Below are 15,582 nucleotides of genomic sequence, written 5' to 3'. Positions count from 1 at the left end.
GTAAAATTAGTTAAATTATATCCGATTGCCTTTCTTATGTCTATACTGAACTTGAAACTTTAAATTTTATCTAAGATGTACCTCAGTCATATATTAAATATTGACCTTAGCTACGTGTGGCATTATTTCACAAACAATTTGATAATCACAAAAAAAGCTACATATTCACCAACAGATTCTTACAATGTTGAATAATTTTTTTTTGATTTGATTTGATTTGAATGCCGACAGTTAAAAAACACCGGACATAAGTCGCGATATAATGTTACGTCCATGCTCAAACACCCAGTGCACTTCATAAAAGAGCCTACAAAAAATAACATAAAGTAATGAGCTGCAAAACAACACGATAAATTTGAAACTAAGGAGGTGTTATAATTAATGCTTCGAGAACGAAACACTGGACTAAAAGGGACTTCGGAATCATTCAGCGCTTTTTGGGGCTTTTTAATTTTTTCACATTAGTTTTGAAAGTAGTTTGATTATCATGATATAGTACAATATAGAACAAACAACGAGTTTATGTCTATTTTCTAGCATTGTATTTTTATTCCTAGAAATCTGAAAAAACAAGCAAATTTATAAATGACTAGCTTTTGCCCGCGACTCCGTCCACGTGGAATAGTTACTTTGGTATACCGCAAAATTTTACCCCCACTTCATTTACGTAGAAAATGAAAATATTTTTGAATTATAGAATGTTAAGGAGCTGTTTAAGCCCTTATTTTGTATTGGGCTTACCGTGACGTTATATAGCCTATAGCCTTCCTCAATAAATGAGCTATCTAACACTGAAAGAATTTTTCAAATCGGACCAGTAGTTCCTGAGTAATCTCAGGCACGTTCATATAAGCAAACTCTTCAGCTTTATAATATTAGTATAGATATAAAAAAATCGACATTGGAATTTATGTCGCCTTAAAAGTAAAATTTTACATAAAAAAAATAAATTTATTAATACTTCTTTATTTAAATGTACAATCGGTTAAAACATTTTTTTTACTATAGATAACGCACAGATAACACTAAAAACAAAGCATGAAAATATAACTAGGTATACTTCAAAATATTAAAGCTCTATAATAATTCTATACACATAATAAAGTTACATAACAAAAACTTAATAAACCATAAAGCGAATCACACCTACGTTCCGAAACGGTGACAAAACATAAACAATTGATTAATTATACCAGGTGTAAAGCTTAATTAACAACTGAACAACGATTACTGGACTGTGTCGTTGTAATTTGCAATACTGGAACAAGATTGGGATAGATCGGTCGATATATCTCGCTTATCCGATTTGTGGCAATCGATTAAACATATTGATAACGCTAACGTTAGGGCTGTCGATGTTGAAACGATTGGAGCTATCCGATATTGAAGTGAATACTTCAATGCTCGCGACAAATCGATAATCGATATATATAGCAAGCTTTCCAAATTTCTACCTCAGGTCAAGTATATGTTGAACATATGGTATTCAATTTTTATTGGATCTAACATAGATAACCATTCTAGGGTACGGTTTACTTAAATATTTGATCTAAAATTATCGGCAACAGTCGGAATCTAAAAATAATAATACATAAAATACTGTAGAAAATTCTAAAAAAAACTAGAATTGTGCTTATGCTTCGTTGTGGAGAGAATATCTAGAAAAAAATACCTGATAAATTTACAATTTTATTAAAAATAAACTCTAGATGAGTTATAAAAATCAGAACCTGTAGACCTTAACAGCGTAAATGCCGCCACCCACCTTGATTCATGAGTTTTAAGTCACAGTTCTAGTACTATATCTGCCCCACTCTTCAAACTGCAACGCATTACTGCTATACAGCATAAATATGCAGCTTTGATTCTTTATTCGAGAACATTACGTACCTATTTCATTAGAAATATTGATACCTGCCTGCGGAATTCGATCATCGGCACAATCGCATCTCTAGACACGAATCTAAGATACTTTTTTTTTTTTATTGCCTTTGTAGGCAGACGAGCGTACGGCCCACCTGATGGTAAGTGGTTACCGTCACCCATGGACTTCAGCAATGCCAGGAGCAGAGCCAAGCCGCTACCTACCGCTTAATACTCTCCACAAGCCTCGTTTGAAGAAGGACATGTCATAGCGCTCAGGAAACACCGTGGAGGGGAGCTCATTCCATAGCCGGATGGTACGTGGCAAAAAAGACCTCTGGAAACGCACTGTGGATGACCGCAGTGGCTCCAGGTAGTATGGATGAACTTTACTCCGGTGGCGGGTGGTGCGATGGTAAAATATTTTCCTTTAGGGCCGTGACGATTTAAATGTCCAGTTTTTTTATTAATCGGCTGAGCCAATAAACAAATCCGAACTCAGCGTTTAGTCGCCAGAACCTTTTCCTAGATAAAGTTAATTAGACTAGGCTTTAATTATTGTTACAACATCTTAGATTAATGCTAATGATAACACGCAGAACTAAATCGTACGGACAATTCTCATACACGAACACCACCGTTATAATTAAAATCAAGAATAATATTATAAAGGAATTAGCGTTGTTGTTGCTTTATCATGCAGCAGATTACCTTTTCGTAAATAACTTTAAAATAATGGCAAATGGTACTTTCGGTCTGTGAATGATGTGAGGGAAAATACTAACATGTTTAGGACGTTTAAATAAAAGCGGCTCTAAATAAAATAATAAAATGTTTTTTTTTGTAAAAATGTACAATATTTTTTCTTATGGCGGGGATCATGGCCTCCTGGATTTCTATTGGCGCGCATGCAGAACCAAAGGTTTCGCCATACATGTATGCATGCACGGGACACATGTAGTTATATATTTTGTTTATCATACTTAACGGTGATAATTCCACCTGATTTTTAATGATTATCGGAGCCCATGGATATCATAAAGTTAATAACCTTGACACATGAGGTCGAAGCCTCAATAGTATTGAGCGAGTGACTGCTGGGCGACAACAACGGTGAATCTGGAAGTACCCACCAGTGCGGACTCACAATATTGGACGTACAATCAGTTGATACGCAAACACAATTATGTATATAACCTTATCAATCTTTAAGATTGAAATCAAAAACTTTCACAACAAGGAAAGCTGGCAACACTTAAAATACGTCGACACGCGTCTACAAATTGGCGCCGAGTTACTTTTTTGCCCTGAACATAAACAAATAGCTAACTAAGACATCGGGACACTGATGTTTATGGCTCTCGCGTTGCTGCACTATTTATTGTGGCCTGGCAATATACGTTGTTTTCCCTTTGTGAAACGTATACATTGAAAGGTGTTATTAATTATTATGATGATTAAACCAAATTTAAATGCATTCTCATCGTTTCGTTTGTGTTCGTTGCTATAGCTTATTAGCGCGGCTTAGCTAAATCACGGGTCATCTAGTGCTTAAGAAATTCAGGCAGATGACACCACGACGTGAATACCATTATCCCTTAAGATTTTTTTTTCTTACCAATGCTGATTGCCTTGGTGGGCTATTTCAGCTTCGCCCTAACGTTTGTAGGTGAGCTCGCGGGGCTCAAGCCGGAGAGTTGCTAACACTGACCCTAGCAAGAGCAGTGTTTCGCAGAATCAACCACCGGATCGGAAACGCGATCCACGGAGAAGATCCGGCGAGAAACTCGGTGGGCTGTGTCTGTGGTTTAATTCGCTCGACGAGCCCTTCGTCGCAGGCGACGGGTTCGACGAGGACGGTGACCGGTGCTTGTGGTGCCTAAAAGCACCGTTAATGGATCAGGAGGATCCGTAATGACGTGCTTTGGGCGACGTCGACGGTTTACCATTCGGTCTACTGGGTCGGGTATGTAGTTTCCAGCGGCCACGATGAGAGGGTTCTCATGTCGTGCCACCTTCTCAAAATGGCGCAGCGATGCCTACTGCAGATACTTACTAACTGAATCGAGCTCCAGGTCATCGTGGAGTTCCATGTTCCTCAGGAACCATGGTGCTCCAACGGCTATCCTGCAGCCCTTAAGATACGAGATCAAAGTATATACAGTATCACTTCAGTATGGTAATAATAATGATCGTATATTTAAAACGGGACTGCGCGAGTGTTTCGCTGCGAAAATTGGTGGTACTTACCCGCACAGGTTCACAATACCACTTCTATCAGTGCTGTGGTCGTAACTCGGTTTAATGGTATTTTTCATCTTCTACTTACCCTTGTTCCACATTATGTAGTATAGGCGCAGCATGTCCCCTTATCATGCTATTAGTATTTCAAAGTCAACCCTCCTTGAACTATATCTACATATATCCATTGCCACGGGCCATAGGGAAAGACCTTTCCTTCATCTTTTGGTGTTTCTTTGACTTTATCGGTTTTTGATTCCATGATTTGCATTTTATTATTGAAAACATTTGGAGTAAAATTTAGATTTTAAATTACCAACATGATAAAAATATGAAATAGGTAATTCATTACCTATGAAGTAAGTTGCCGTTTCACAATACTGGCCATTTTAAACATAATTTATGTATAGCAATAAATACATTTTAATTTGAAAATTTGAAAATTATGGTAATTCATTTTCAAATTCAATCATTGGTTCATTTATAAGTATTTTGATATCACTACAATCACATATTTTTCATAAATATGGACACGATAAAAATTAGAGTAATTATGGAATACGATATCCGTCGCGGTAGTAATGCCGGACAAACGGCTTAGAATGATTTTCTGCATAATAAATAGCAATTTCTTAAACTATATATGTACGAATAGTTAATAGGGATATTTCACATCCGGCACAAAAAATTAACATCAAGCAATCGTTGAGCTATACCCTAATTGAAGTAATTCAAGATAAATAAGCATTTTCAATTCCCTTCAGTCATACACTTATATATTGAACTCGGGCACTTAATACAAGCGTATAAATTAACCTTATTTATCGGAGTACATGCTGAATAGCACACGAAATTCACTGTAATAGGCGACAGTCCAACAAATGCTCGTTCAATTTGCGCGTGAACAAAATAATGTATTGTGTTGTTAGTCATTAAATAGACTAGGTTAGCTGTTAACATGAATATAAAGATTAAAGAACAATATATTCGAGCGCGAAACCGAATAGTTTTTATTGTTTAATTAAATTCTTCTAGACTGTTTAGTGACAAGGCATTTTACCAGAATAAATATTACAATTTATTTAAATCATCATCATCATCATCAGCCTTTATCTGCCCACTGCTGGACATAGGCCTTCCCCAATGCCTTCCACATAATGCGGTCCTCCGCCTTCCGCATCCAACGACTTCCCGCCGTGCGCACTAAGTCATCAGTCCACCTGGTTGGAGGACGCCCCACGCTCCTTGTACCCATCCGTGGCCTCCATTCGAGGACTTTCCTCCCCCACCTGGCGTCGCTGGCTCGACAGATGTGACCGGCCCATTGCCACTTCAGCCTGCTAGCTTTGAGAGCTATGTCGTCGACTTTGGTTCTCTAAATTATTTGGTTATTTAAATGAGTTGAAATTATTTTAATTGGATAATTCTGCCGTGAAGCAGTTAGTGCGTTACTGGCTGAAGACAGCGGTTTTCCTAAAAGGTTGAGACTTGGAACTGATGTCTTAAAGTGGGTGGCGACTTTTACGCTGTTGACGTATATAGGTTCCGGTAAATAATTGTGGGCTGGTTGGCATGAGTTCTAAGTCTCAATTTTTATACTACAACGACCGTTTTACGCTTCAAATGGAAACGCATTACTGTTTTATGGCAGAACTAGGAAGAGTAGTGGTACTTACAAATGCTTTTTTTTTATTGCATAGTTGGGTGGATAAGCTCACAGCCCACTTGGTGTGAAGTTGTTACGGAACCCAGAAGAACGGAAGACATCTACAACGTAAATGCCGCCACCCATCTCGAGATATGAGTTCTAAGGTCTCAGTATAGTTACAACGGCTGCCCCGCTCTTCAAACCGAAACGCATTACTGCTTTACTTCAGAACTAGGGAGAGTACCTACCCGTGCAGCACATCACGCCCTACCACCGGTGATTATGCAAACTATCATATTTTTCGGGCTTATATTACACGATGTTATTCCTTCATCGTGGAAGTCGTTCGTGAGCATTAGTTAACTGCTTGTCTGAGACCTGCCTGCGGGCTTCGAACACCGGCACAGTCGTATCGCTTTATACAAATACATCAAGTATCTTGTGCTTGAGGCCACGGAGACTTCGAGTCTCCAAGTATCCAGTAGAACTTAAGTAATTATTTAGAACAACTGTTAGTATTTGTTTTTTTTTTCTAACTAGTGAAGGAAGCCTAAGGGGCTATTCCAGTTACACCCGGACGGGGGTAATTGGACCAGACTTATCAATATACTTGTTCACGCAAAATACCAACTTGTATATTTCTGCCGTGAAGGATGGGAGCGCCATAAGATGGGTAAGAAGGATGGGACACCACCATTGAGATTTCGAACTCATGTCTCAATCTCATGGGATTCAAGATTGTGAATAATCCGTTTTTCAAAATGAAAACTATAATTATTGTATCTTCAAATTTAATGTCTATTAGTAAATGCTTAACACTAGTTGAAATATGTTGACGAAAATAGTCTGCCTTATAACCAAGCCTTATATACCAAAAACAAAAATACGAAAACTTAGCGTACATTCTCGACTTTGTAGCAAACAAGCAAAATACGTAGTAGCAGATAATAGTAAAATTTTATTAATCCAGTCCATACTGTCCTTGTAGCATGGAACATGACTGTTAGGCCTAATAGCTGGATCGATACTATAAATATTAAATAGAATTTGTAGTAAAATAACAATGAAAATCTAAGTAGAGCTGTACAATGATAAGCTGAAACTTTTATATAATACTAGCGACCCGGCCTCGCTTCGCTTCGGAAACAATAAAACACACATGAAACTAAAAAAAAAAAAAAAATAGCCTATGTTCATCAGGGACAATGTCGGCTTCTAATGGAAAAAGGATTTTTCAAATCGGTCCAGTAGTTTCGAAGCCTATTCGAAACAAACAAACAAACAAATCTTTCCTCTTTATAATATTAGTATAGATTGTTGTCAAGTGTCGTTAAAAAGCCATAAATAAATTAAAGAACTATTTCTGCGGCAAAGTAGCTAAGCATTTCGAGGTAAAATGTGACAAAGCCGCTATAGAATTCAATTAGGATTTCAACATTCCTCAATGTGGATTACTGTATTCGTGTTATTGCAACGAAATTGATCAACATAAATAAATCCAATAATATCTAATTACCTTATTATTTAACTAGTCTTCGATAAGTATGTATAAGTTTAGTTCATTGTCTTTACATCTGATTTCCCTCGGCAGAAAACCATCCAAACTCAAATCAAATGCTCTAGTTTTAGCGTAAGCCAAACACTTCACAGCTTCTCCGATATTCAGCAAGTTTTAGAATTCTTACATTCCACGAACTTATTGCTATCGCAAATAGTCCTAAGCTCTTAAAAATAAAGATTTTTTTGTAGTACTCTGATCCTTCTATGTCTCAAGACAACTATCGTGTAACTTACATAAAGAAGAATGTGATGTGAATGGTACATGAATAAAGCACGTCCTAATGTAAATTTGGTCAATTAAATTCGTATAAAGAACAATTCCGTTTAAAAAATCTCAAAAAGGTTCCAAACTCGGAGACAGGAGATGGGAATGTAGCAAAGAACTGAATTCATGGAAAGAAGAGAAATAAATTATGCCAAAGATTAAACATTGCCAAATCTTTCTCTGTAATATAGCAATGCAGAGTAATCCTATCAAAACGATAAGGTACGTTGCTGTATTCAGTCTGAAAAGAATTTTATCTCACTTAAAAACATATAAATAACCGAGTAATGACTTAAAAGATGCACAAAGAATAAATGAATACTAAAATAAACAAGCACTCGGCACCTTTCAACACCTGACAGACCGATTACTGTGATCTATGTGTACGGTGGGTACTTGAAGATATTTTACAATAAATTGCCTGCACAATATTACAGTTGCATTAAAATTTTTGTTCCCGCGAACTCTTTTCCGAATAGTTAAGTTTGGTAAGTAAGATATGCCCTTTTGATTGAGAGTATACTATCCTACGGATAACCTACAATGAGAACGTATGATTTCTGCATACATTTCTTATGGTATAAAATTTGGTTGCCATTCTATTTTGAATAGATTGACTTTGGAATATCAACTTCAGAATTCAACCAAAGCCAGATATTTCCTTTTTTCTGAATCATCACAGATCAATTTAATTGAAAAGGAACCAGTAATGGTAAAAAACGGCAAAAATATAGGAACTATTTTATTGAACTTGTGTACATGAAAACAGGAATTTTATTGCCAGGTTCTGTTCAACATTGTTGAACAAATAAGATTATTTGAAAAAAGAAAAAAAGTTAACTAAACTACATCATACAACAATACACTTCTGTCAATCACCGGGTAGTGTGCTCAGCACTCACCAACTGACACGTAATTAAATAATGCTTCGAGTGTTAACACTAAATTCAATATCTCCGAGCCGGCCCTTCAGACCTACGAGGCTTATGATTTTGAAGATACCTTGAATTTTCGATTTAACACGTTTATATCAATTGGATTTTTTTTGGAACGAGTTCCTTATGTGACGATGCGGAGGGTTACCCTAGCCGGGAAAAAAACGTCCGTAACGTAAGATTTTTATTAGTAATGCACACAGTGTACGATTTAGCTTTGTAATAACGTACAAAAAAGAACATATTTTTATTATATATATTTTTATAAATCATTGTGAATAAAAAAGTTGATAACTTTGTAAAGTAGTTTTTTTTTATCAATAAAAAAATCATAATAATAAATGTATACCCGAATAATTATTTTCTTTATACCTCGAATACAACTTAAAATTAATATTTTTATAATAAGGAACTTCGTTCCTATCCGGTGTCCCACGACACCACACATTTTTTTCTAAAGTAATCATATTTTGAAAGAATAATTAATCCGTTAATAGATTTACAATTTCCAGACAATTTATTTGATGACGAAGAACTGCTATCAATATCACACAACACATGATTTTGATAATAATTGTGTAAATTTAACTTTCGTTTTAACTTTATTCGAGTTTAAACGTTCTTTTTTTTTGTTTTCTTAATTCGAACGATGGATTATGCCAGGAGAAAATCTGGTAGATATATTTCATTTATTATTTATTTTATTTTTATAAAACTAGTTGATTTTGTGACTATGTGAAAATTTTAAACTAAATTAAATTTCACTTGCGACTTCTTGTGAGTTTGAAACAAACGGTACGGAACTAGCAATTCAAGAACAGTTGTAATGTACGGTAACATTACACCCTTTGTTTTGTTGGACAGTTCCCACAGAGAAACTAATGAAGTGTCCATTCTACGAAATATCGTGTTCGCACTCCATTTTTGCATCACTTTATAAGCGTTTAAAATTTCTTCGCTTTGAAATATATTACAGGATACAAAGCAATTTATCGCTTCGAATAAAGTTGCCTTAATCCTGTTTAAGTTGTTAATATGTCTCACAATGTTGTTTGGTACGCTCACATCTTTCTTCAGGTTCATATGTAATGATTATTTATTTTTCGTGTTCAAGCCTTTATCAAGTGAAGTCTTTTTAGCGTAGTCTTAATAGATGATGCCTAACTTTTGTTTAATAGTGAATTTGGCCCATATACACATAATGTTTATCGCAGTGCACACGCTTCTTCTTCTTTTTGGTCTTATTCCACATTATGTATAAATATAACTATAGTATAGTATAATAACTATACTGAGATCTTAGAACTTATATCTCAAGGTGGGTGGCGCATTTACGTTGTAGATGTCTATGGGCTCCAGTGACCACTACTATTAGGTGGGCTGTGAGCTCGTCCACCCATTTAAGCAAAAAAAAATATATTAAGCTGGTCTAATTTTTGTAATGGCTACACTTCATACGGGAACCGCGGCAAAAATTGAATAGACACCATATTCCAGTACACTTTGACTACTAATGAAACGTTTCAAACAGCAGTGGGTACTAATGGCTTTATTCAAAATCAATTATCATTGCTTTGTAAATAAAAATACTGTCCAAAAATGTTATATGTACTTCATTCGATAAATTTAAAATAGCCCCATTATATACTTTTTATAAACTTAAATACCTTCGATCAACGTTTTGTTATGAATATGACTGTAATTAATTTTTATTGCTTTTGTGGTCGACGAGTTTACGGCCCCCCTGGCGTTAAGTAGTTATCGGAGCTCATAGACATCAAAAACATCGGCGCCACCCATCTTAAGAGATGAGTTCTTAATCCTCAGTTCCATAGGACAACGAATGTCATTCACTTCAAACAGAAACGCATTACAGCTTCATGGCAGAAATAGGCTGGGTTGGTGGAACCTACTCGTGTGGACTCACAGCACGTCCTACCGCCAGTAGCATTCCAGATATTAATCAAAGCCCCCGCTTAAAAAACCAACACTAAAAACTATTTAATACGCAATCAGTCGACTAAGCAGTTTCAGTCACACATGTATCCCTTCACAACCAAATTTTTGGAAACGGTTATCTGTAAAATGAATTTAGTTATTTAGATCTTAATTTGAGCCTGCACTAACGGTATGCGCACTACCGACATTATTTATGCTATAGTGACAAGAACGCCATTACTCACGTCACACCAGCCATTACTGTAAGGTCATTCCGATTTGAGCAACCGACGCGCGTGGACGTGCTCATTGTTCGTTCGATTGCCCGACCTCGGTTCGTGGCACATCTGGCGTCCAAGTGTTTTGTCGGAAGTGACTACCGGTGATAATAGATCATTGTTCGTGGCACATCTGTGGCCCAAGTGTTTCTCGGAATTTGTACCTGCGCCTAATTACAAGGCATTGCCGCCCGGAAACTGTGCAGTGGTTCTATTCACTCTAATTCTATTCTATTTATTCTATTCACTAAAATTTCTAAAATTCCTAGAATCGCTTCGGCCAATTTAGTGTTACCGACGCAGGGGCCTCGCCGCAAGGCGAGCGCGTGTTTAAGTCCCGGGGCAGCCCCCCCTGGGCAGTTCGAAGAAATGGAGTTTTCTCCAACCAACACACTGCTCGCGGAATTTTTAAGCGAGAAATACCCGGCCCTCGAATCAGAATTTTTAGCTTACAAAGCTAAACGCGCCGTGAACTGTTCTGCCGTGCCCGCCGCGCCCGCCGTTTCCGCCACGCCTGCCGTTCCCGCGCCCCCTGCAAGCGCGCGCAAAACTCCCGCGCCGTACACCGCAGCCTCCGTCGCGCCCAGCACACCCGTGTCCCCCATACTGTCGCGAAAAACTGCCGCGTCTACCGCGGCAGCTTCCGTTCTACCTCAGCGATCGTCTGCGGCCTCCGTCGCGTCCGCCGCTCCCGCGCCTTCCTCCTCGTCCTCCGACTCTGACTCGGATATGGAGGTTGACCTCGTTCCCGCCTCATTAACAGATGGATTCACTCTCGTGCAAAAGGGTAAGAAGCGCGCCGCGGAGTCCCGAGCTTCCGCGGCCGCTAAAATAAGCAAAGCCGCGAACGCGTCGCGCCCCCGCCCTCCGACCCCCGTCGCTCCCTGTCCTCGTGCCACGCCGTCGCCGCGCCCGGTGGCACAAACGAGAAATCAGGCCCCTCCTCCGTTGATTATTCAAGAGAAGGCTGCTTGGGACCGTATCTCCCTGGCCCTTAAGGCCAAAAACATAAATTTTGTCAGTGCCCGTAACCTCGCGAACGGGATACAGATAAAAGTAGCAACACCCGACGACCATAGGGCCCTCTCAAGCTACCTCCGAAAGGAGCGTATAAGTTATCATACGTATACGCTCCAGGAGGAGCGTGAGCTCCGTGCAGTCATACGTGGCATCCCCAAGGAGTTAGATGCCGAGCTCGTAAAGGCCGACCTACTCGAACAAGGCCTACCCGTAAACTCCGTGCACCGCATGCACACAGGACGCGGGAGGGAGCCATACAATATGGTTCTCGTCGCCCTCCAGTCTACCCCCGAGGGTAAGAAAATCTTTAACGTCCGAACTGTCTGTAGGCTTTCCGGAATCACCGTGGAAACCCCTCATAAAAAAGGCACTCCGAGCCAGTGCCACAATTGTCAGTTGTACGGGCATTCTTCCCGTAATTGTCACGCGCGCCCTCGATGCGTCAAGTGTTTGGACGATCACGCCACGACTCTTTGCACTCGCGATCAAAAAACCGCGACGGAACCACCTAGCTGCGTCCTGTGCCGAACACAGGGTCACCCCGCGAATTACCGTGGATGCCCCCGAGCCCCTAAAATAAATCGCCGCGTCGCGCGTCAAAACCGCCTCCGAGCTTCCGGCCCTGACATCAAAGCCACGGCACCCTCTGTGCCGAAGGCTAAGCCTGCCTTCGTGCCGGCGCCGGTGCCCAGCGGCTCGGCCTGGGCTAAACCGTTGCCGTACACGAACACGGCTGTAGCTCCCTCCCCCGCGATTCGTCCCGTCCCCGCGATACGTCCCTCCCCCGTGATTCGTTCCTCCCCCGCGACCAGCACTCCGACCGCGTCCGACAATCTCGCTCTAGCGATCGACTTTTTTCAGTCGATCAACTTTGAGCGTGTTAATGCTTTGGGTGACGCCATTCGCGCCGCCTCCACTGCACAACACTTCATCGCCGTTGTGCAAGAATACGCTGACGTATACGCGTCGTTAAATACGTACGTCCTCCCCTCGCTCCGCCGGTAATCAATGGCGTACATAAGTAGAATAAAGCCCCTATCCGTAACGATAGGATTTTTTAACGCTTACGGTCTCGCAAATCAACGTGATCAGGTTTGTGATTTTTTGCGTGACCATCAAATTGACATCTTTTTGGTGCAGGAGACCCTGCTTAAGCCCGCGCGCCACGACCCTAAAATCGCGAACTATAACATGGTTAGGAACGACAGGCTCACTGCTCGTGGTGGTGGTACCGTCATTTACTATAGACGAGCCCTGCACTGCGTCCCACTCGACCCCCCCGCGCTTTCTAACATCGAAGCATCAGTATGCCGAATCTCACTGACGGGACACGCGCCGATCGTTATCGCGTCCGTTTATCTTCCACCGGATAAGATCGTTCTAAGCAGTGATATCGAGGCGCTGCTCGGCATGGGAAGCTCTGTCATTCTGGCGGGCGACCTAAATTGTAAACACGTCAGGTGGAACTCACACACCACAACACCGAATGGCAGGCGGCTTGACGCGTTAGTCGATGATCTCGCCTTCGATATTGTCGCTCCGCTAACCCCGACTCACTTCCCGCTAAATATCGCGCATCGCCCGGATATACTCGACATAGCGTTATTAAAAAACGTAACTCTGCGCTTACACTCGATCGAAGTAGTTTCAGAGTTAGATTCAGACCATCGTCCCGTCGTTATGAAGCTCGGTCGCGCTCCCGATTCCGTTCCCGTCACGAGGACTGTGGTGGATTGGCACACGCTGGGCATCAGCTTGGCTGAATCTGATCCACCATCGCTCCCGTTGAGCCCGGACTCTACCCCGTCTCCTCAGGATACCGCTGAAGCCATAGACATCTTAACGTCACACATCACCTCGACATTAGATAGGTCATCGAAGCAAGTTGTAGCGGAGGACTTCCTTCACCGCTTCAAATTGCCCGACGATATTAGGGAACTCCTTAGAGCTAAGAACACCTCGATCCGCGCCTACGATAGGTATCCTACCGTGGATAATCGTATTCGAATGCGTGCCCTACAACGCGACGTAAAGTCTCGCATCGCCGAAGTCCGAGATGCCAGATGGTCTGATTTCTTAGAAGGACTCGCGCCCTCCCAAAGGTCTTACTACCGCTTAGCTCGTACTCTCAAATCGGATACAGTAGTAACTATGCCCCCCCTCGTAGGCCCCTCAGGCCGACTCGCGGCGTTCGATGATGATGAAAAAGCAGAGCTGCTGGCCGATACATTGCAAACCCAGTGCACGCCCAGCACTCAATCCGTGGACCCTGTTCATGTAGAATTAGTAGACAGTGAGGTAGAACGCAGAGCCTCCTTGCCACCCTCGGATGCATTACCACCCGTCACCCCGATGGAAGTTAAAGACTTGATCAAAGACCTACGTCCTCGCAAGGCTCCCGGTTCCGACGGTATATCTAACCGCGTTATTAAACTTCTACCCGTCCAACTCATCGTGATGTTGGCATCTATTTTCAATGCCGCTATGGCGAACTGTATCTTTCCCGCGGTGTGGAAAGAAGCGGACGTTATCGGCATACATAAACCCGGTAAACCAAAAAATCATCCGACGAGCTACCGCCCGATTAGCCTCCTCATGTCTCTAGGCAAACTGTATGAGCGTCTGCTCTACAAACGCCTCAGAGACTTCGTCTCATCCAAGGGCATTCTCATCGATGAACAATTCGGATTCCGTACAAATCACTCATGCGTTCAACAGGTGCACCGCCTCACGGAGCACATTCTTGTGGGGCTTAATCGACCAAAACCGTTATACACGGGAGCTCTCTTCTTCGACGTCGCAAAAGCGTTCGACAAAGTCTGGCACAATGGTTTGATTTTCAAACTATTCAACATGGGCGTGCCGGATAGTCTCGTGCTCATCATACGGGACTTCTTGTCGAACCGCTCTTTTCGATATCGAGTCGAGGGAACCCGCTCCTCCCCACGACCTCTCACAGCTGGAGTCCCGCAAGGCTCTGTCCTCTCACCCCTCCTATTTAGCTTATTCGTCAACGATATTCCCCGGTCGCCGCCGACCCATTTAGCTTTATTCGCCGACGACACGACTGTTTACTATTCTAGTAGAAATAAGTCCCTAATCGCGAAGAAGCTTCAGAGCGCAGCCCTAGCCCTAGGACAGTGGTTCCGAAAATGGCGCATAGACATCAACCCAGCGAAAAGTACTGCGGTGCTATTTCAGAGGGGAAGCTCCACACGGATTTCCTCCCGGATTAGGAGGAGGAATCTCACACCCCCGATTACTCTCTTTAGACAACCCATACCCTGGGCCAGGAAGGTCAAGTACCTGGGCGTTACCCTGGATGCATCGATGACATTCCGCCCGCATATAAAATCAGTCCGTGACCGTGCCGCGTTTATTCTCGGTAGACTCTACCCCATGATTTGTAAGCGGAGTAAAATGTCCCTTCGGAACAAGGTGACACTTTACAAAACTTGCATAAGGCCCGTCATGACTTACGCGAGTGTGGTGTTCGCTCACGCGGCCCGCACACACATAGACACCCTTCAATCTCTACAATCCCGCTTTTGCAGGTTAGCCGTCGGAGCTCCGTGGTTCGTGAGGAACGTTGACCTACACGACGACCTGGGCCTCGAATCAATTCGGAAATACATGAAGTCAGCGTCGGAACGATACTTCGATAAGGCTATGCGTCATGATAATCGCCTTATCGTTGCCGCCGCTGACTACTCCCCGAATCCTGATCATGCAGGAGCCAGTCACCGTCGACGCCCTAGACACGTCCTTACGGATCCATCAGATCCAATAACCTTTGCATTAGATGCCTTCAGCTCTAATACTAGGGGCAGGCTT

The sequence above is a fragment of the Bombyx mori genome, chromosome 7 (genome assembly GCF_030269925.1).
Source record: "Bombyx mori chromosome 7, ASM3026992v2".
Taxonomy (NCBI): Eukaryota; Metazoa; Arthropoda; class Insecta; order Lepidoptera; family Bombycidae; genus Bombyx; species Bombyx mori.
Note: the sequence above shows the minus strand (reverse complement) of the source record.